This window comes from Aotus nancymaae, unplaced genomic scaffold (genome assembly GCF_030222135.1).
Source record: "Aotus nancymaae isolate 86718 unplaced genomic scaffold, 86718_ANA_hifiasm-v0.15.2.pri h1tg000015l_0, whole genome shotgun sequence".
Classification (NCBI taxonomy): Eukaryota; Metazoa; Chordata; class Mammalia; order Primates; family Aotidae; genus Aotus; species Aotus nancymaae.
Genome location: NW_026988426.1, coordinates 741,166 through 765,088, shown reverse-complemented (window position 1 = coordinate 765,088; position 23,923 = coordinate 741,166). Strand labels below are relative to the sequence as shown.

General features: G+C 39.9%; 1 protein-coding gene across 2 annotated transcripts in view; it reads left to right on the top strand.

The window, feature by feature from the left end:
• The first annotated feature begins 240 nt into the window (after positions 1-240).
• The window catches only part of ZKSCAN1 (zinc finger with KRAB and SCAN domains 1), an 82,746-nt gene continuing 59,063 nt past the window's right edge, over positions 241-23,923 (top strand). The window contains exons 1-2 of one of the 2 annotated variants that reach the window (XM_064376408.1): positions 241-919; positions 3,360-3,477. The gene's annotated coding sequence lies outside the window, so the exon portion shown is untranslated. The remainder of the gene's footprint in view (positions 920-3,359; positions 3,478-23,923) is intronic. The other variant, XM_064376412.1, reaches the window with a different exon arrangement.

Sequence of the window (23,923 nt, the reverse complement as noted above, 5' to 3'; positions counted from 1 at the left end):
TGATCCTCCCACCTCAGCCTCCCAAAGGACTGGGATTACAGGCATGAGTCACCGCCCCCAAGCTCTTCTCCCTTTTGACTCATTTTGAGGCCCCTGTCGCAGGGTGCAAGACTTTGGGTGTCGTGGGACGGGGAGCGGGGGTTGTCTTCTAGTCTAGGGAACCACCGAGATGCCGGGCCTCCGAAGTCCTAGAGAGGGCTCTTCGGCCGCGGACGCCGGCTGCACTTCCGGCCTTTGTGGGCAGTGGCGACAGCCGCCAGTGCTGTTTGTTCCTACAAGCTGCTGGGTGAGGAGTTTCTCGGGACTCCCAGCGAGAGGCGTCTGTCACCAGGCACGCAGCGCCAGTCTCTCTCCGGTCCCCCTTTGTTTCCCGAGCCAGCTGGGAAGACTAAAAGGGCGGCGGCTGGGGGCGGTCCATAGTTCGACCCCTCTTTTCTGGCACCCTTGGAACCTGCAGGCTGCGGATTTCCGGCCGACCCGGCTCCCACCAAAATCCATGCTGCTGTCCGTGGCAGCGCCTTTTGAAAATGGCCTGGTAGAAAGTCCGGGTTGTTGAACTGGAAAGGCACTCTGCATCCCTTGACTTGCAGTTTTTATCATTCTCCAACGGGCACTTACTCCCAGTAGACGGCAAATGAAGATTCAGACAAAAGTTTTGCCTTTCCCAGGATGGGACACTCCAGCAAGGGTGCCGGTACTGACATTGGTTCTCGGTTTACTCTGAGATAGCTTAAGAGAGAGATGCCGGTGAAAAGCTTGTGGACAGGGATCAGGGAAGACTTCCACAGAGTGGCGTGTATTCGAAGGAGGGGTAGGAATTGGTTACGTGGACGACATGCTCCACCATCCAAGAAGAACATTCCAGATGGAGTTCAGACAAAAGCACAAAGTTCGAAAAGTGAGAAGTGCAGAGAAAGTGGTAAATATTTCGACACCATCCTGATAAATGGTTGTTTGTGGTTTTTTTTTGGGGGGGGGGGCAGTCTGGCTCTATTGCCCAGGTTGGAGTGCAGTGGCGCGATCACGGCTCACGGCAACCTCCGCCTCCCGGGTTCAAGCAATTCGCCTGCCTCAGCCTACCGAGTAACTGGAATTACAGGCGCCCACCACCTCACCCAGCTAATATTTGTATTTTTAGTAGAGACGGGGTTTCGTCATGTTGGCCAGGCTGGTCTCAAATTCCTGACCTCAGCCTCCCAAAGTGCTGGGATTACAGATGTGAGCCACCGTGCCCAGCCCCATCCTGGTAATTGTTTATTCTGTGTCGGGGAGTGGTGATTAAAGAATGTGTGACCACAGATCCCTTCTGCTAAAAATAGCCAAGCCCCTTAAAAAATAAAAGTTAAAACCTCTGGATTTGTTTTCTAGAAATAGTATAGCAGGAGAACTGACTGCCACTTACTAACCAATTTATTTAACCTTTCTGACTTTCAAATCCCTGATTTCTAGGGGGATAGCAATAGTATCTTGTAATAGGGAGGAACAGATAAGGTTAATTTACATAAAGCATCCACCACAGTGTGTGTGGCAGGCAGTAGTAATACGTCGGAGGTTTGTCATTGTTTTTACTATGAATAGGCATTAAAAATGTGATGTATCCCTTCCCATTATGGAGCCTCCTTCTCTGTACAGTAAGCAATGTGGGAAGAGGAAGAAAAAACAGTAAATTCCAGAAAGTGGTAAGAAAGATGTATGTGGAACTGATAGTAATCTATTCAATCCTCACAAAATTTGGGACATAATCTCTCTTCTTACACCCATAAAACATCTTGTAGCATTTTTATCTGAGTGAAAGCAAGTATGATAATATATATTTTTAAAAATAAATATACTTTGTAAATCACTTTTTTTTTTTTTTTTTTTTTTGAGACAGGGTCTGGCTCTGTTGCCCAGGCTGGAGTGCAGTGGCATGATCTTGGCTGACTGCAGCCTCTACCTCCTGGGCTCAAGCCTTGGCCTCCCAAAGTGCTGGGATTACAGATGTGAGCCACCACACCTGGCCCTTTCTTTCTTTTGTGTCTTTGGATTTGTCTTTGTGGAGAGGGGACCAGATAGGTCTTTTTTCCTATGACCAATTATTAAACCCATGTTCCTTATTTTTCTGTTGGAAAGCCCCTGCCTGGCACTCAAAACAAGCCCAAAGCTAATAGAGTTGGGAAAACTACTCAAAACTATATATTTGCAATCGAAACTTCAAGAAAAAGCAGTAACAGTCCTCATTAAAGATGTTAGCACTGACCAGGCGTGGTGGCTCACGCCTGTATTCCTAACACTTTGGGAGACCAAGGCAGGAGGATGGCTTGAGCCCAGGAGTTCAAGACCAGCCTGGGCAACATGGTAAAACCTCATCGCCACCAAAATATATATATATATATAAATTAGCTGGGCATGGTGGCACATGCCTGTAGTCCCAGCTAGTCAGGAGGGAGGCTGAGATGGGAGGATTGCTTGAGCCCAGGAGTTTGAGGCTGCAGTGAGCCATGATCACTCCACTGAACTCCAGCCTGGGCAATGGAGGACGACGCTGTCTCAAAAAAAAAAAAAAAGATAGGAGTTTTCCTCACACATCTTCTCTGTCCATTCACATGTCTGTGTTGTAACTGAATCACAGGGTTCAGTCACTGGCCGTTTGCAGAGTCTGATTAACAAGAACAAGATGTGGTATAAAGTGACTTTTTATTCCAAAGCTAGCTTACGGGAAGAAGTACAGGCTTCCTGCCTTAAGGATGTCCCTTCAACTCTGGGGCAGAAAGCAGGGACTGTTAAAAGGGGACTTGGCACGAATGGCATGAAGGGGAGGGAGCAAGCAGGTGGGGGGTCCACAAAACTCACTTTGGTGTCTTAACCAGGTTGTCTAGTTGGCACCTTCATGGGCAGAACAAAAATGTCCAAGCCCAGCTGCCACTCTGTAAAGGTGGCCAAAACTCCCCAGGTGGAAGAGAGTTTCAAGGTGGGCACCCTTTGGGTTGTAAATGGACTGTTGTCCTCGAGGTGGTCTCCTGGTGGGAGTGAGTTCCATTGTGGAGCTTCTCAGCACGTAGTTAGATAAGCTTGCCTTATTGGGAGTGTCTGGTGAAGGAAAAGTAAGAGGTTATAATTGCATTCCTAAAGAGCTAAGTAGGAAACAGGGGAACAAGGGGAGAAAGAGAAAAGAAGAAAGAAATAATAAAATAATAACTCATTTTATTTCTCTTAGAAAATAGGGGTACTCAGTTACAATGTGGGGCTGTCAGGAGCCGACCTCAGGTCTGGGCATGGGCAGACTTTCTCCATTATGTGCTCCCCTTAGATGATCTGGTGGGAATAGGACTCCCAATTGTCAGTTCCTGTAGCTTTTTTTTCTTTCCTCTGTCACCCAGGCTGGAGTTCAGTGGTGTGATATCAGCTCACTGCAACCTCTACCTCCCTGCTTCAAGCAATTCTCCGGCCTCAGCCTTCCGAGTAGCTGGAATTACAGACGCGCACCACCACACCCAGGTAATTTTTGTATTTTTAGTGGAGACAGAGTTTCACCATATTGTCCAGGCTGGTCTCAAACTCCTGACCTCAGGTGATCCACCTGCCTCAGCCTCCCAAAGTCCTGGGATTTCAGACGTGAGCCACCACACCCAGCCAGTATCTGTAGCTCTTATCCCTGGGTCAGTTTCTCCAGAGGAAAACCCTCTAGTCTCCTTCCTGAAAAGTCCAAGCCCAGCTGCCACTCTGTACCAACAGAAGTAAGGACTTAACCTTTGAAAGGAGGAAAGCTAGGGCTGTCCACCCACGGTGAGTCTGAAATCCTACACCCCTCAGGCCAGCAATCAGACCCTGCTGGCCTGAAGAATACCGAGCACAGTTGAGGGTGTGGACGCTACAGAGAAAACAAAAGGATTAAATAGATATTTACTTCCTGAATGGTGAGACCCTCTCCTGGCATTTTGGTGCACACCTGTAATTCCAGCTACCCAGGAGGCTGAGGTGGGAGGATCGCTTGAACCCAGGAGGCAGAGATTGCAGTGAGCTGAGATTGTGCCACTGCCCTCAAGCCTGGGTGAGAGAGCAAGACTCCATCTCAAAAAAAACCAAAAAACTAATTTTTGTCTGTAGACGTAAGAGTCGCTGGCTCTCCCTCATGCAGCCTCCAAGATGTACCACGGAAATTTAGACATTTATGGATTGCCTTGGAATGGAAAAGGTAGTAACAGCAACTCCAGGAGTTCCTGCCAAGTTCTACCCTGAGTGGAACAAGTTGCTGATTGTTCCCTTCCCTGGATTTTAACCAAGGTGATAAATAAATACAGTGGGAGGGGATATCTGGGAGAGGTAGAGGCCTTGACTCCAGACCTTGAGCTTATTGAAGTCAGAAACTTTGTTCCTGAGCAATAAAAGTAGTTTTTGGTTTTCTTTTTCTTCTTTCTTTCCCTTGGGTTCAAGTGATCCTCCTGCCTCTGCCTCCCAAGTAGGTGAGACTACAGGTGAATACCACCGCACCCGGCTTAATTTTTTATATTTTGTAGAAACAGGGTCTTGCTGGCTGGACGCGTGGCTCACGCCTGTAATCCCAGCACTTTGGGAGGCCGAGGTGGGTGGATCACCTGAGGTTAGGAGTTCAAAACCAGCCTGACCAACATGGTGAAACCCTGTCTCTACTAAAAATACAAAAATTAGCCGGGCATGGTGATACATGCATACAATCCCAGCTACTTGGGAGGTTGAGGCAGAAGAATCGTTTGAACCTGGGAAGCAGAGGTTGTAGTGAGCCAAGATCACACCCTTGCACTCCAGAAAAAGAAAGGAAGGAAGGGAGGGAGGGAAGGAGGGAGAAAGGGAGGGGAAGGAGAAAAAAGCAAAGAAGAAACAGGGTCTTGCTTTGCTGCCCAGGCTAGTCTTGAACTCCTGGCTCAAGCAATCCTCCTACCTCAGCCTCCTAAAATGCTGAGATTACAGGCTTGAGCCACCACCCTGGCCCCAGTTTTCTTAATTGCAGGGACAGGATGGGGTTTGGAATACAAAAGAGCTGTTCCTGCTACTTACACATCCATATTTTTGAGCAAGTCCATTCTCCTAGTGAAGCCTTAATGTCTTTATCTCTAAAATGGGGATAATCGACCCTACCTCATTGGGTATTTGTGTAGATAAATAACACATAAAAAGTCCCTTTCACATCAAGGGTGCTCAAAAAAATGGCAGATAATATCATTCTGATTTATCTAGACATGGAAACTCTGAGACATTAAGGCACCATCCAAAGGACACACAGCTCATTAGGGGTAGGAGCAAGAATACAATTTGTTTTCTTGACTCTCCAGCTAATAGTCTTGCTTCTACCCTGTACTACTTGAAGAGGAGGCTTTAGTTTTATTTATTTATTTATTTGAAACGCAGTTTTGCTCTTGTCGCCCAGACTAGAGTGCAATGGCGCCATCTTGGTTCACTGCAACCTCCACCTCCCGGGTTCAAGCGATTCTTCGGCCCCAGCCTCCAAAGTAGCTGGGATTACAGGCACACACCACCATGCCTGGCTAATTTTTGTATTTTTGGTAGAGGCGAGGTCTCACCATGTTGGCCAAGCTAGTCTTGAACTCCTGATCTCAGGTGATCTGCCTGTCTCGGCCTCCCAAAGTGCTGGGATTACAGGCATGAGCCACCCCGCCTGGCCTACTTCTTTTTTTTTTTTAACCACATTTGAATTGCTAAGGTAAGAAAAGTGTCAGGGCCATAGGATGTTAGGAAATAAAGGTTCTCCCCTTTTCTTTCTTTCTTTTTTTTTTAGAGACAGGATCTTACTCTGACACCCAAGATGGAGTGCAGTGGTATGATCAGAGCTCACTGCAGCCTCCAACTCTTGGCCTCAAGTGATACTCCTGCCTTGATCTCCCAAGTAGCTCAGACTACAGGCACGTGCCACCACACTCAGCTAATTTTTGTATTTTTTGTAGACACAAAATCTTGCCTTGTTGCACAGGTTGATCTCAAACTCCTGGCCTCAAACAATCATCCCGCCTCAGCCTCCCAAATTGCTGGGATTACAGGTGTGAGCCACCATGCTCCACTCCAGTTCACCCCTTTTCTAACACCAGCCTCCCTCCTTGTTTTCTGCTGCAGACAACAGGCCCCCACCTCTCACAGCCAGACCTTGGACAAAGCTTACTTTTCTGTACTGCATGGTATAGGAGGTATTGGTGAGCACCACCTCTGCCCCACCTACCCCCTCCTCCCCACTCTTTCCCCATCCATCCCTGCCCCCAGTCTCACCCCTTCCAGATGCAGGCTCTCTTCCGCTGAGCAGAGCTGCTCTGCCAGGGCAGTTACAAAGATTCTTTGTAATGTGTTTACAGGAGGAGAGCGTGAGAGTGGGGCCTGGCTGTACTGATGGGCCCACCAGGCCTGTTTACATAAGCAGAGAAGGAGCCAAAGCAGATGACCCTGTAGCTCAGGGACCTACATTAAACACATAACCAAAGTCCAGAGCCCCATGCCCCAGCCACCCAGTTTCTGGGCTACACCACACAGAAGCAGCATGGAGGAGCCTCTTGACCCAGGGAGGGTTGTTGACTCGGCTGGGTGAGAGATGTTTGCACAGGGAGGGAGCTAGCAGGGCCATCTGGCTGTTCTGCTCAGTGCTGGGCCATTTGCAGGTCAAGCACCCTCAGGGTTCCAGGGCCCCTGGGAAGGCAGCCCCAGCCAATACCATTTCTTCTTTGGGGAAATTTCTAAAACATTATTATTTTTACACTTTTTTCTCCCAGTAATTACACCCAACCCAAATAAACTGTGAAGTTTTATTTTGCAAGGTGGTGAGAAATGCGGTTCTCTGCATTTAAAATGTGGCAGTGGCTGGCACCTAAAAGTCCTCTGCAGTTTACAAAGCATTGCCACCTCTACAATGTCATACCATCTTCAGGGTAGCTAAGTGGGTAGCTACTGCCAAAATCATCCCTATTTTACAGATGAGGGAGTCGAGACTTAGAGAGGTCAGGTCATTTGCACAAACCAAGTGCCAAACAAGATGCAGAGGCTGGAGAGTGACTCCAGATTTTACACCCCTTCTACTCTGACACTTTCCTCTTCGTTGGGCTGAAAAATAAGGCAAGAAGAGAGCTTGTTTCAACACATAATCGCCTTGCAGGTGGCTCCCAGTAGAGAGCATCACATCTCAGACATGCTGGAAGCAAAAGTGGTCGGCAACAAGAGGCACCTGGGGTTCCCCCAAGGACACCACCAGTGGGGCATTCTCTGCATTCTAGTCAAAGCCTTCTATAAAGAGGCCAGACGAAGTGGCTCACACCTGTAATCCCAGCACTTTGGGAGGCCGAGGCGGGTAGATTACCTGAGGTCAGGAGTTCGAGACCAGCCTGGTCAACATGGTGAAACCCCATCTCTATTAAAGATATTAGTTAGCCGGGTGGGGCAGTGGGCATCTGTAATCCCAGCTACTGAGGAGGCTGAGGCATGAGAATTGCTTGAACCTGGAGGCGGAGGTTGCAGTGAGCTGAGATCTTGCCATTGCACTCCAACCTGGGTAACAGAGCAAGACTGTCGTTACCCCCACCCCCGCCCAAAAAAAAGAAATGAAAAGGAAGAAAAAACCTTACATTGAGAGACTGAACCCCAACTGTGTGAAAGTGCATGAAACATACACAGAGCATCCCACCACCAGCTGAAATCATGCAGGCAAGAAAGGGAACGTGTTATAGAATCACAGAAACTTTCCTCCAAGTTCCTTTGCTCTTGTCTCCTCTTGGGCTTTGTCTCCCCTGCATTCAGACCTGCACAATACCTGAGTCCCCATTAGTGCTGTAGCTACTTCCTTCCAGTTCTTTATCCTCCCTTTTACTACCCAAAACACCAAACCTACCCGAAAGGCATCATCATTCCATCTTTTTTTTTTTGGAGACGGAGTCTTGCTGTTTCCAGCATGTGCCACGACACCTGACTAATTTTTTGTATTTTAGTAGAGACGGGGTTTCACCATGTTTGCCAGGCTGGTCTCGAACTCCTGACCTCAAGTGATCCACCCACCTCAGCCTCTCAAAATGCTAGGATCACAGATGTGAGCCACTATCCCTGCCCCAACCCAATTCTTTAGTGATCACTTTTCTGTAACAACTGTGTGACTGTGTTTTGCAGCTTTTAAAATACCTTTTTTTCTTTTTTCTTTTGAGATGGAGTCTCACTCTGTCACCAGGCTAGAGTACAGTGGTGCAATTTTGGTTCACTGCAACCTCTGCCTCCCAGGTTCAAGTGATTCTCCTGCCTCAGCCTCCCAAGTAGTTGGGATTACAGGTGCACGCCACCACGCCCAGCTAATTTTTCTATTTTTAGTAGAGATGGGGTTTCACCATGTTGGCCAGGATGGTGTTGATCTCATGACTTCGTGATCACCCACCTCAGCCTCCCAAAGCACCGGCCCTTAAAATACTTTTACGCACGCGTATAGAGGTACCTTCATACAGAGTCTCATTTAGAAAACTTCACCTCCCCACAGGATCTGTGTTCATTTCCTGCCTAAACTGCTAAAGGCGGCTTGTTTGTTTTTTTCTATCTTCATCTTCAATGTGCCTGAATTCTTTCTGCTATCATGCTTTTAACCAGCCTACAGTGAGATCTTTCATTACCTTCCTGATAAAGTGCTATTTATAAGTTTTCTCTTTTTTTATTATTATTATTTTTTTTTTAAGATGGAATTTCGTTCTTGTTGCCCAGGCTGGAATGCAACGGCACGATCTTGGCTCACTGCCACCTCTGCCTCCCGGGTTCAAGCAATTCTCCTGCCTCGCCCTCCTGAGTAGCTGGGATTACAAACATGTGCCACCACGCCCGGCTAATTTTGTATTTTTAGTAGAGATGGCGTTTCTCCAAGTTAGTCAGGCTGGTCTCGAACTCTCGACCTCAAGTGATCCACCCACCTCGACCTCCTAAAGTGCCGGGATCACAGGCCTAAGCCACTGCGCCCAGCCCTATTTATGAGTTTTCAAGTACTCTTTCTACTTCGAAGCCCTGACTTCTCTTCCCCCCACCAAAAAATGTTAAGTAGCCCTCTCCTTTATCCTTCTTTATTCTCTCTCTACATTCACTGTTTGTTTGTTTGTTTGTTTGAGATGAAGTCTCACTATGTTGCCCAGGCTGGTCTCAAACTCATGGGCTCAAGCCGTCCTACCACCTCGGCCTCCCGAGTAGCTGGGATTATAGGCATGAATAACCACACCAGTTCTTCTCTCTCTACATTCATTACCACCATAGGTTGTTTTTTTTGTTTTTTTTGTTTTTTTTTAAGACAGAGGCTCTCTCTGTTGCCCAGGCTGGAGTACAGTGGCATGATCTTGGCTCACTGCAACCTCTGCCTCCTGAGCTTAACCAGTTCTCATTCCTCAGCCTCTGGAGTAGCTGGGACTACAGGCATGCACCACCACACCCGGCTAATTTTTGAATTTTCAGTAGAGACAAGGTTTCATCATGCTGGCCAGGCTGGTCTCAAACTCCTGACCTCAAGTAATCCACCATACTCAACCTCCCGAAGTGCTAGGATTACAGGCGTGAGCCATGTACCTGGCCCACCTAGATTGTTCAAATCAGACTGTGACTCCTGGAACCAGATGTTGGAAGGATCATGTTGCAGGTAAATGACAGCTTACTTCCTGGCCACTGCCCTAGGCTGTCTCTGGATATGTTTGCATATCCACCCTGTGCTGCCTTATGCCATAGGCTTCTTGGAATAATGACAGTTCTTTTCCTTTACAAACTATTCAGTTATTTAGAGGAAGTTCCAAGTTGGTCCAGCTGCTCTCCAGATTCCAATCCAACTCTGAGATGTGTCGCCATGCTGTGTGTTCTCTGTCCTCTGACATTTGTCTTTACCAGAGGCAAAACTTGGCAGGCCCTGCTAGAAATGACTCCCAGTTTGCATGTGATGGAAACTCCAGGGATCAGAGAAGTTTGAGCATTGCGTCCTAAGGTCAAATACCAGGAATTTTTTTTTTTTTTGAGACAAGCGTCGCTCTGTCACCAGGCTGGAGTGCAGTGGTGCAATCATAGCTCACTACAGCCTTGACCTCCTAGATTTAAGTGATCCTCCCACCTCAGCCTCCCAAGTAGCAGGGACTATAGGCATGTGCTGCCATCCCTGGCTAACTTTTTTATTTTTAGTTTTTATAGACAGAGTCTCATTATGTTGCCCAGGCTGGTCTGAAACTCCTGGGCTCAAGCGATCCTCCTGCCTCAGCCTCCCAAAGTGCTCAGATTACAAATGTGAGCCACTGCTCCCATCTAGCACCAGCTTTTGAGAAAATAAAAGCTTTATTGTGAGTCATCTGGCAAGGAAAGCCTCAAATCTGTCTCCCAGAGCTGGGGGCTAGGTCAGATTTTATAAGCATAAGGTAATGAGACTGATTGGTTCTTGAAATGAGGTGATGCCAGGAGGTATGATCTGACTGAGTCCTGTCATGGGGTGCTGCCAGCACTCAATCTGATTGGATCCTGGATCCTGCCATGTGGTGTCCACTTCTTAATTCAGTCCCCTTCTTCAGTCTGAGCACTTAGATTCTGCCCTGTGGTTGCATGCTTGGTTCATCTGGGCATGCTCAGGTTACCCGACTTTCACCTAGGGGTCCATGGCAACTGAAAAATAACTCAATTTTGTTACATAAAAATATAACCAGATTGATCTGATGCATTTACACTTTGTGTACTGTAGACAGAGGATGTGCTCTCATTGGCCCTGATGCAAAGTAGGTGAGCCCCAAAATGGGGCTTAGCCCACAAGGTTTCTTGGCTTTGCCCAGGAAAAAAATCAAGGACAAGCTGCGGGGAGAAGAAAATTGCTTTATGGAAGAGGCAGTGTCGTAGCTGCAGTGCTCTTACAGCTCTATGACTGCTCCCGCAGAGCAGGGGTTAGCATCTCAGGACAGTTTTGAGTCTTACTTATACCTACTTTTTTGTTGAGATGGAGTCTTACTCTTGTCACCCAGGCTGGAGTGCAGTGGCATGATCTCCACTCACTGCAACCTCCACCTCCCAGGTTCAAGCGATTCTTCTGCCTCAGCCCCCCTAGTAGCTGAGATTACAGGTGCATGCCACCATACCCTGCTAATTTTTGCATTTATTTAGTAGAGACAGGCTTTTGCCATGTTGGCCAGGCTGGTCTCAAACTCCTGACCCTCAAGTGATCCACCTACCTCAGCCTCCCAAAGTTCTGGGATTACAGGTGTAAGCCACCACACCCGGCCTACCTACTTTTAATTACACGTAAATTAAGGGGCAGTTAGTCCAGAAATTACTAGGGAAGGAGGAGTAACTTCTAGGTTGTCAGCTCATTGCCATGGAAAGGGGTGGCAATGCCCAGAGGTTGCCATGGCAACAGTAAATTGACATGGCACACTGGTGGGCATGTCTTATGAAAAGCTGCTTCTGTCCTGGCCCTCTTTTAGCTAGTCCTCAATTTGGTTCAGAGTCCAAGCCCCACCTACAGAGTCAAGTCCCTCCTCCCCCCTCAGCACTGCTGGGAAAGAGCTTCAGGATGGACCCACACATGCCACTCAAGTCCAGGAGTCAGTCAACAGCCCAGAGCTCTAAACTCACCTTGTGTCCAATGCAAGTGAGGCAAAAAATATATATATATATATAGTGATAGCAATACTGTTAGCATGTGCCAGGCCCTGCAACTACTGATTTACATGAATCAACTCCATCATGCAAGCCTCATGACAACCCAATGAGGTAGGTGCTAAGAGTACACGGTACAGACAAGATGAGAACCATGGCCGTTTGAGTCCAGAGCCCCTCCCCTACCCACCATAGCAAAGAAGGGTATGACTTGGGCTTACTTGGGAATGAGGCCACAAGTCTGGGGGGTTTTTTGGTTTGTTTTGACTTGATTTGATTTGGCACTAATGTTCTCATAAACATCCTCATTCAGACCCAGGTGCTTTTGCAGTCGTGTGACTGGACGTGGGCTAGGACTCTGTTGTCCGTGGCTGGAGTCCAAAGCTGAGAACAAAGAAGGACAAACTTCAGGAGGACACTCCCAGCCCACAGCAAAGATCCCAGATGTCACCTACATGACAGAGAGAAAAGCTCAGGTGTTTTGCTCGCTCAGCCAGTTTTTCTGCACCTCAAGTCTGGATGAAACCAGGAAGAAAGAGAGAAAGGACTTTGTAGAAGCCAAATGCCTTCTGCTTATCACAGGGGGCATCCCTCTCCTCCTCCGTGGCTGGTTCCATCGCCCCCTCACCATGAAGACAAGTGAGGATGTCTTCAAAACCTGGGGCAGAGGCCCAGCACTGTAGCTCTCGCCTGTAATTCCAGCCCTTTGGGAAGCCGAGATGGGCAGATCACTTGAGTCCAGGAATTCAAGACCAGCCTGGCCAACCTGGTGAAACCCCATATATACGGAAAATACAAAAAATTAGCTGGGCGTGGTGTTGGGCACCTGTAACCCCAGCTACTGGGGAGGTTGAGGCAGAATAGCTTGAGCCAGGAGGCGGAGGTTGGAGTGAGCCGAGATTGCACCACTGTAGTCCAGACTGGGTGAGAGAGAGACTCCATCTCAAAACAAAAACAAAAACAAAAACGACCTGGGGGTAGGGGGAGCAGGAGTCTCAGTCACAGGGGAGACCCCGTATCTACAAAAAACCTCATCCTCTAGTTGAGCATTATTTTAGGTAGAAGACTCTCCCACCTAGGCAGGTAGTGGATGATTCAATAAGTCCACTAAGATTGCCAGAGAAGGTAGCCAGAGAGGGGCAGCGGCACCAGAGGAGGTCCACGTTCCAGCCAATTGAGTGGCCAAAGGTGCCTAAGTTTCTCACAGATCAAGTGGACCCAGAAGCAGGTAGCTGGGCTTGAGCTGTCCAACTGGTGCCCCCACCCAAGAGTCCCGAGAAAAGGAGGTTGTGCAGTGCCCTGCTAGGGGCAGAAGGCAGATCGACAGGGACAGGGGACTGAGTAGTAAGCAGGTCCCCAAGGCCCCCTGAGGATTTCATCCCTGAACTCCACAAGCCAACGTTTGGGTGGCTGATGCACAGTAGTGGTAGACTGTGTTTTCCAAAAGTGACCATGGCAGTATTTTTGGTCCCACATTGCAATTCCAGAATCACACCACTTCCCATCAAAAGGTGGCATCTGACTGGCCGCAATGGCTCACACCTGTAATCCCAGCACTCTGGGAGGCTGAGGTAGGTGGATCACCTGAGGTCAGAGTTTGAGACCAGCCTGGCCAACCTGGCCGTCTCTACTAAAAATACAAAAATTAGGCCGGGAACAGTGGCTCACGCCTGTAATCCTAGCATTTTGGGAGGCCGAGGCAGGTGGATCACGAGGTCAAGATATCGAGACCATCCTGGTCAACATGGTGAAACCCTGTCTCTACTAAAAATACAAAAAATTAGCTGGACATGGTGGTGCGTGCCTGTAATCCCAGGTACTCAGGAGGCTGAGGCAGGAGAATTGCCTGAACCCAGGAGGCGGAGGTTGTGATGAGCCGAGATCCCGCCATTGCACTCCAGCCTGGGTAACAAGCGAAACTCCGTCTCAAAAAAAAATACAAAAATTAGCTGAGCATAGTGGCAGGCGCCTGTAATCCCAACTACTCAGGAGACTGGGGCAGGAGACTTGCTTCAACTCAGGAGGCAGAGGTTGCAGTGAGCCAAGATTGTGCCACTGCACTCCAGACTGGGCGACAAAAGGGAGACTCCATCTCAAAAAAAAAAGGTGGCATTGCCAGGCATGGCACCTGTAAAACCAGAACTTTGGGAGGCCAAGGCAGGAGTATTGCTTTAGTCCAGAAGTTTAAGACCAGCCTAGGCAGCATAGTGAGACCCCTATAACTCACTGTGTTGTTATCTCAACACATTGGGAGGTCAAGATGGGAGGATTTCTTGAGCCCAGGAGTTCAAGACCAGCCTGGGTAACATAGCGAGACTCCATATCTACAGAAAAGTTAAAAATTAGCCAAGTGTGGTGGTGCATGCATGTAGTCCCAGCAACTCAGGAGGCTGAGGCAGAAGGATCGCTTGAGCCCAAAAGTTCAAGGCTGTAGTCAGCTGTGATCATACCACTGTGCTGTAGCCTGGGAGACAGAATAAGACCCTATGTCAATATATATATAATGTATATATATTATATATATATATATATATAATATAGTTAAGTGCTACAGCACTTAAAGCGGGGACAGTTTTAGCTGTGTAATTTGAAAAACTTGCCTCTAAGTGCATAGATGATGAAGTTAGAATGAGGGAACTGTGTCCACTTGAGTTGAGCATTCTTTCAGTGAGAAAGGATTTGGTTATATTTTAACTCTTCAAAACTGATTCTCATTCTTGTCAATCAACTGTGAAATTTCTGTGTTAATTTCTAGCAGAGGTAATAGAGTTAATCCAAAATCATAGGTGTATATAAGTCCAGGTTGACAAGCATACTCAAAATCCCAGGCACTGAGCTGAAAAAGGGATCATTTCCCAGTGGGCCTTAAGTCCCACATAAACCACTGTGCAAAAATCGAGAAAGAGATACAGAAAGTGACTGGCCTAAGGCTTGTCACTTGAAAGTGAGTGGCTGAATGACTGGCGGATGGTTGCAAATCAAATCCAAATCTCCTGACCTCTAATTTCAGAGGGTGCAGTGCCTCCCCAATGCCCAATTTTAGAGTTAAATGGCTTAGCAAGGGCTTTACTGGATTGAAGTCAACATTAAAAGACATTAGATTCCATCCACACAGTCATTGCCCCCTGGTCTCTAATGAGAATTTGCCCAGTTAAAATTGTAACATTGGGTTTAAGCTGAGAGATCTTGACTTTCAGCCTGTAACTTTTGAAAAGGGTTGATATACTTAGGAGTTCCTGCTACAAAGTAAGAGTCAAGGACCCTCTTCAGCAAAGATGAGCTGGCCTTAGTGGTAAATGGAAAATGAGCTCCTTTAAATCACCACTCTGTCACCAGTCATTAAGAAAACTTTCTAAGAACATACATGTATTGTGTTTTTAGGAGGGCTGGGATTTATGCAAGGTTCTGACTAACATGCTACCACGGGAAGGTGGAGGTGCTGCTCAGCCCTAGAGACAGACACACACATATATACACACACACACACACACAGAAACATTAGACACACAACTGGTAGTGTCAAGCCAAATACTTAGTAGCATGAGGAGGGCATTGAACCCATCCATGCTCCAAAGAAGGAGAGACCTTTCCCTAATTCACACGTGCATTCTCTGTCCTTCTCCCCCACACCTGCCTCATCCTCAAGCCCATGCATTATTACATAGAATACAATTAGGCAGTGCTATCAGGTTACAGAATTGTCAACCATGCTCTCATTAAAACAACAGCACAGTCAAACAGACAGCATGCTAGCATATGAAATGTGATTAATTCTTTCAGACATGGCTCATGATGAATGTAGCCACACAAGGAGGACAGCAGCTATGCTGTGCACCAAGCCTAACTGAGTGAATAGCCAGCTCCCAAAGTGCTTCACACTCTCATTTCACCCTCAGAGGCAGAGAAGAGGACTACAAAGGACTCATGGATCTCCCATGCTCTCTGAAAAGCACTCCCATTTCGCCTGTGGACCAAAAGTAACCACAAAAGCAGATTTTTATTTGTAGAGCACACAACTTTTGGAAAATACACAGCTAAAACTGTCCCCGCTTTAAGTGCTACAGCAATTGAGAGGGAGTATATTTTTTAGAAAAGAGTAAGTTGAGTGTGATTATATTCAAAATAAAAGAGTACTTTGAGTGGGAGTATATTTTTAATAAAAGAGTACATTTAGAGGGAGTATATTTTTTATAAAAGAGTAATTTGATTGTGATTATATTGAAAATAAAAGAGTACTTTGAAAGGGTGTATATTTTTGATAAAAGTATATTGAGAGGGAGTATATTTTTTATAAAAGTAATTTGAGAAGGAGTATATTTTTTATAAAAGAGTACTTTGAGTGTGATTATATTCAAAGTAAAAGAGTACATTGAGAGGGAGTATATTTTTTATAAAAGAGTACTTTGAGTGTGATTATATTCAGATTAAAAGAGTACTTTCAGAGGCAGTATATTTTTTATAAAAGTATTTTGAGAGGGAGTATATTTATTATAAAGAGTAGTTTGAGTGTGATTATACTCAGATTAAAAGAGTACTTTGAGAGGGAGTACATTTTTTATAAAAGAGTACTTTGAGAGGGAGTACATTTGTTATAAAAGAGTACTTTGAATGAGAATATATTCAAAATAAAAGACTAATTTGAGAAGGAGTATATTTTTTATGAAACAGTACTTTGAGAGGGAGTACATATTTTATAAACGTGTAATTTGAGTGTGATTATATTCAAAATATTTGAGTATTTTGAGAGGGAGTATATTTTTTATAAAAGTACTTTGTGTGTGATTATATTCAAAATAAAAGAGTACTTTGAGAGGGAGTATATTTTTTATAAAATAGTAATTTGAGTGGGAGTATATTTTTTTTAAAAGAGTACATTGAGATGTGTATATTTTTTATAAAAGAGTACACTAAGTGTTATATTCAAAATAAAAGTAATTTGAGAGGTAGTATATTTTTTAAAAAGTATTTTTAGAGGGAGTGTATTTTTTATAAAAGAGTATTTTGAGCGTGATTATATTCAAAATAAAAGTACATTGTGATTGAGTATACTTTTTATAAACGATTTCTTTGAGAGGGAGTATATTTTTTATAAAAGAGTAATTTGAGAGGCAGTATACTTTTTATAAAAGAGTACCTTGAGAGGGAGTATATTTTTTATAAAAGAGTACTTTGAGTGTGATTATATTCAAAATAAAAGAGTATATAGAGTGGGAGTATATTTTTAATAAAAGAGTACATTTAGAGGGAATATATTTTTTATAAAAGAGCACTTTGTGATTATATTGAAAATAAAAGAGTACTTTAGAAGGTGTATAATTTTTATAAAAGAGTACATTGATAGGGAGTATATTTTTTATAAAAGAGTAACTTGTGTGTGATTATATTTAAAATAAAAGAGTACTTTGAGATTGAGTATATTTTTTATAAAAGAGTACTTTGAGTGTGGTTATATTCAAAATAAAACAGTACTTTAAGAGGGTGTATATTTGTTATAAAAGAGTATTTTGAGTGTGATTATATTCAAAATAAAAGAATTTTGAGAGGGAGTATATTTTTCATAAAAGAGTACTTTGAGTGTGATTATATTCAAAATACAAGAGTTCTTAGAGAGGGAGTCTATTTTTAATAAAAGAGTATATTGACAGGGAATATATTTTTTTATAAAAGAGTAGTTTTTGTGTAATTATATTCAAAATAAAAGTATTTTGAGAGGGAGTATATTTTTCATAAAAGAGTACTTTGAATGTGATTATATTCAAAATAAAAGAGTACTTTGAGAGTATTTTTTTATAAAAGTAGTATGAGTGTGATTATATATAAAATGAAAGAGTACATTAAGAGAGAGTATATTTTTCATAAAAGAGTACTTTGAGTGTGATTATATTCAAAATAAAAGTAATTTGAGAGGGAGTATATTTTTTATAAAAGTGTACTTTTAAAAGAAGTATATTTTTTATAAAAATGTACTTTGTGTGTGATTATATTCAAAATAAAAGAGTACTTTGTGAGGGAGTATATTTTTTATAAAAGTACATTTAGTGTGATTATATTCAAAATAAAAGAGTACTTTGAGAGGGAGTATATTTTTTATAAAAGAGTACATTGAGTGTGATTATATGAAAAATAAAAGAGTACTTTGAGAGGTAGTATATTTTTTATGAAAGAGTAGTTTGTGTGTTATTATATTCAAAATAAAAGAGTACTTTGAGAGGGACTATATTTTTTATAAACCAGTACATTGAGAGGGAGTACATTTTTTATAAAAGAGTAGTTTGAGTGTGATTATATTAAAAAAAAGAGAACTTTGAGAGGGAGTATATTTTTCATAAAAGAGTACTTTGAGTGTGATTATATTCAAAATACGAGAGTTCTTAGGGAGTCTATTTTTAATAAAAGAGTACATTGACAGGGAATATATTTTTTATTAAAGAATAGTTTTTGTGTAATTATATTCAAAATAAAAGAGTACGTTGAGAGGGAGTATATTTTTTATAAAATAGTACTTTGAGTGTGAATATATTCTAAATAAAATAGTAATTTGAGAGGGAGTATATATTTTATAAAAGAGTACTTTGGGAGGGAGTATATTTTTTATAAAAGCAATTTGCATGTGATTATAGTCAAAATAAAAGAGTACTTTGAGATTGAGTATATTTTTTATAAAAGACTACTTTCAGAGGGAATATATTTTTTATAAAAGAGTATTTGGAGTGTGAATATATTCAAAAATATAGAGTACTTTGAGTGGGAGTATATTTTTTATAAAAGAGTACTTTGAGTGTGATTATATTCAAAATAAAAGAGTACTTTGAGACGGTGTATATTTTTTATAAATGTGTAATTTGAGTGTGAGTATATTGAAAATACAAGAGTACTTTGTGAATTAGTATATTTTTTATAAAACAGTTCGTTGATTGTGATTATATTCAAAATATAAGAGTACTTTGAGAGGGAGTATGTTTTTTATAAAAGAGCAATTTGCATGTCATTATATTCAAAATAAAAGAGTACTTTGAGATTGAGCATATTTTTTATAAAAGAGTCCTTTGAGATGGAGTATGTTTTTTATAAATGTGTAATTTGAGTGTGATTATATTGAAAATATAAGAGTACTTTGAGAGTCAGTATATTTTTTATAAAACAGATCTTTGATTGTGATTATATTCAAAGTAAAAGAGTCCTTTGAGAGGGAGTATGTTTTGTATAAGAGTACGTTGAGAGGGAGTATATTAGTTATAAAAAGTACTTTGTGTGTGATTATATTCAAAATAAAAGAGTACTTTGAGAGGGAGTATATTTTTCATAAAAGAGTACTTTAAGTGTGATTATATTCCAAATAAAAGAGTACTTTGAGAAGGAGTATATTTTTTATAAAAGAGTACATTGAGTGTGATTATATTGAAAATAAGAGGGAGTATATTTTTTATAAAAGAGTATTTTGAGTGTGATAATATTCAAAATAAAAGAGTATATTGAGAGGGACTATATTTTTTATAAAAGAATACATTGAGTGTGATTATATTCATAATAAAAGAGTAGTTTGAGAGGGAGTATTTTTTTTCTAAATGAGTTATTTTTGTGTGATTATAATAAATTTAAAAGAGTAATTTTAGAAGTATATTTTTCATAAAAGAGTACTTTGAGTGTTATATTCAAAGTAAAAGAGTAATTTGAGAGGGAGTATATTTTTTTGTAAAAGATTACTTTGTGTGTGATTATATTCAAAATAAGACTACTTTGAGAGGGAGTATATTTTTTATAAAAGAGTACATTGAGTGTGATTATATTCAAAATAAAATAGTAATTTGAGAGGGCGTATGTATCTTATAAAAGTGTACTTTCAGTGTTTTTATATTCAAATTAAAAGAGGACTTTGAGAGGGAGTATATTTTTTATAAAAGACTACTTTTTGCATGAGTATATTTTCTACAAAAGAGTAATTTGAGTGTGATTATATTCAAAATAAAAGAGTACTTTGAGAGGTAGTATATTTTTTATAAAAGAGTACTTTGAGTGTGATTATATTCAAAATTATTGAGTACTTTGAGAGGGAGTATATTTTTTACAAAAGAGTACTTTCAGTGTGATTATATTCAAAATAAAACAGCACTTTGAGAGGGAGTATATTTTTTAAAGAGTGTACTATTAGTGTGATTATATTCAAAATAAAAAAGTATTTTGAGAGGGAGTATATTTTTTATAAAAGAGTATTTTGAGTGTGATTATATTCAAAATAAAAGAGTTCTTTGAGAGGGAGTATATCATTTATAAAAGAGTACTTTGAGCGTGATTATATTCAAAATAAAGGGTACTTGAGAGGGAGTATAATTTTTATAAAAGAGTAATTTTAGTGTAATTATATTCAAAATAATACAGTACTTTGAGAGGGAGTATATTTTTTATAAAAGAGTACTTTGAGTGTGATTATATTCAAAATAAGAGTACATTGAGTGGGAGTATATTTTTAATAAAAGAGTAATTTGAGAGGCAGTATATATTTTATAAAAGAGTACCTTGAGAGGGAGTATATTTTTTATAAAAGAGTAGTTTGAGTGTGATTATATTCAAAATAAAAGAGTACATTGAGTGGGAGTATATTTTTAATAAAGGAGTACATTGATAGGATATATTTTATGAAAGAGTACTTTGAGTGTGATTATATTGAAAATAAAAGAGTACTTGAGAGGGTGTATATTTTTTATAAAAGAGTGCATTGGTAGGGAGTATATTATTTATAAAAGAGTACTTTGTGATTATATTTAAAATAAAAGAGTAATTTTAGATTGAGTATATTTTTTATAAAAGAGTACTTTGAGAGGGAGTACATTTTTTATAAAAGAGTACTTTGAGTGTGGTTATATTCAAAATAAAACAGTACTTTAAGAGGGTGTATATTTGTTATAAAAGAGTATTTTGAGTGTGATTATATTCAAAATAAAAGAGAATTTTGAGAGTGAGTATATTTTTCATAAAAGAGTACTTTGTGATTATATTCAAAATACTAGAGTACTTATAGAGGGAGTCTATTTTTAATAAAAGAGTACATTGACAGGGAGTATATTTTTTTTAAAGAATAGTTTGTGTGTAATTATATTCAAAATAAAAGAGTACTTTGAGAGGGAGTATATATTTTATAAAAGAGTACTTTGTGAGGGAGTATATTTTTTATAAAAGAGCAATTTGCGTGTGATTATATTCAAAATGAAATCGTACTTTGAGATTGAGTATATTTTTTATAAAAGACTACTTTGAGAGGGAGTGTATTTTTTATAAAAGAGTACTTTGAGTGTGAATATATGCAAAATAAAAGAGTATTTTGATATTGAGCATATTTTTTATAAAAGAGTCCTTTGAGATGGAGTATATTCTTTATAAACATGTAATTTGAGTGTGATTATATTCAAAATAGAAGAGTGCTTTGAGAGGGAGTGTATTTTTTATAAAGAGTACTTTGAGAAGGAGTATATTTTTCATAAAAGAGTATTTTGAGTGTGATTATATTCAAAATAAAAGAGTACATTGAGAGGGAGGATATTTTTTATTAAAGAGTAGTTTAAGTGTGATTATATTCAAAATAATAGAGTATTTAGAGAGGGAGTATATTTTTGTAAAACAGTACTTTGAGAGGGAGTATATTTTTTATAAAACAGCACTTAGAGTGTGATTATATTCAGAATAAAGGAGTACTTTGAGAGAGAGTATATTTTTTATAAAAGAGTACTTTGAGCGGGAGTATATTTTTCATAAAAGAGTACTTTAAATGTGATTATATTCCAAATAAAAGAGTACTTAGAGAAAGAGTATATTTTTTATAAAAGAGTACTTTGAGTGTGATTATATTCAAAATAAAAGAGAACTTTGAGAGGGATTATATTTTTTATAAATGAGTACTTTGAGAGGGAGTATATTTTTTAAAAAAGAGTTTGAGTGTGATTATATTCAAAATAAAAGAGTACTTTGAGAGGGAGTATATTTTTCATAAAAGAGTAATTTTTGTTTGATTGTATTAAAAAAATGAGTATTTTGAGAGGGACTATATTTTTTATAAATGAGTACTTTGAGAGGGAGTATATTTTTTATAAACGAGTAGTTAGAGTGTGATTATATTCAAAATAAAAGAGTACTTTAAGAGGTAGTATATTTTTCATAACAGAGTACTTTGAGTGTGATTATATTCAAAATACAAGAGTACTTAGAGAGGGAGCATATTTTTAATAAAAGAGTACATTGAGAGGGAGTGTATTTTTCATAAAAGAGTAGTTTGTGTGTGATTATATTCGAAATAAAATGGTACTTTGAGAGGGAGTATATTTTTTATAAAAGAGTACTTTGAATGTGATTATATTGAAAATAAAAGAGTATTTGAGAGGGACTATATTTTTTATAAAAGAATAGTGTGAGTGTGATTATATTCAAAATAAAGGAGTACTTTGAGAGGCAGTATATTTTATATAAAAGAGTAATTTGAATGTGATTATATTCAAAATAAAAGAGTACTTTGTGAGGGACTACATTTTTTATAAAAGAGTATTTTGAGTGTGATTATATTTAAAATAAAAGAATAATTTGAGAGGGAGTATATTTTTATAAAAGAGTACTTTCAGTGTGATTATATTCAAAATAAAAGAGTACTTTGAGAGGGAGTATATTTTTTATAAAAGAGCACTGTGAGTGTGATTATATTAAAAATAAATGAGTACTTTTAGAAGGAATAATTTTTTTATAAAAGTACTTTGAGAGGGAGTATATTTTTTATAAAAGTGTATTTTGAGTGTGATTATATTCACAATAAAAGAGTACTTTGAGAGGTAATTTTTTTTTATAAAAGAGTACTTTGTGATTATATTCAAAACTATTGAGTACTTTGAGTGGGAGTATATTTTTTACAAAAGAGTACTTTCAGTGCGATTACATTCAAAATAGAACAGTACTTTGAGAGGGAGTATATTTTTTAAAAAGTGTACTATTAGTGTGATTATATTCAAAATAAAAAAGTATTTTGAGAGGGAGTATATTTTTTATAAAAGAGTATTTTCAGTGTGATTATATTCAAAATAAAAGTGTTCTTTGAGAGTGAGTATATTATTTATAAAAGAGTAGTTTCAGTGTGATTATATTCAAAATAAAGGGTACTTGAGAGGGAGTATAATTTTTATAAAAGTAATTTTAGTGTGATTATATTCAAAATAATACAGTACTTTGAGAGGGAGTATATTTTTTATAAAAGAATGCTTTGAGATGGAGTATATTCTTTATAAACATGTAATTTGAGTGTGATTATATTCAAAATAAAAGAGTACTTAGAGAGGGAGTGTATTTTTTATAAAGAGTACTTTGGGAAGGAGTATATTTTTCATAAAAGAGTACTTTGACTGTGATTATATTCAAAATAATAGAGTACATTGAGAGGGAGGATATTTTTTATTAAAGAGTACTTTGAGTGTGATTATATTCAAAATAAAAGAGAACTTTGAGGGGGAATATATATTTTATAAACAAGTACTTTGACCGGGAGTATATTTTTTATAAAAGAGTATTTTGAGTGTGATTATATACAAAATAATAGAGTAATTTGAGAGGGAGTATATTTTTTACAAAACAGTACTTTGAGTGAGATTATATTCAAAATAATAGAGTACTTTGAGAGGGACTATATTTCTATAGAAGAGTACTCTGAGTGTGATTATATTCAAAATAAAAGGGTAATTTGAGATGGAGTACATTTTTTATAAAAGAGTACTTTGAGTGTGACTATATTCAAAATAAAAGAGTACTTTTAGAGGAACTATATTTTTTATAAAAGAATAGTGTGAGTGTGATTATATTCAAAATAAAAGAGTATTTTGAGAGGCAGTATATTTTATATAAAAGAGTAATTTGAATGTGATTATATTCAAAATAAAAGCGTACTTTGTGAGGGACTACATTTTTTATAAAAGCGTATTTTGAGTGCAATTATATTTAAAATAAAAGAGTAATTTAAGAGGGAGTATATTTTTATAAAAGAGTACTTTCAGTGTGATTATATTCAAAATAAAAGAATACTTGAAAAAAAAAGCTAAGATGGCTGATCACTAGCAGCTCAGGCTCCTAGCTCCCAGTGAAAGCGCAGAGAACGAGAGGATGCCACACTTTCAGACGAATATTTGTTGCTCACGGACCAGGAGATTCCCAACAGAGAAGCCCCACGTGTCGCCAGGGCGACTCTTGTGGCCGGCGCGGCGGTTTTGCTGGTGCCTTAGTGTGCCAGTTTTTGGTGCAGAGTCTGGATATTCCCAGGCAGAAAAGCACCATCAATCTTAACACCGCGGTTTTGGCTGGCACAGTGGACTGCTCAGATTTC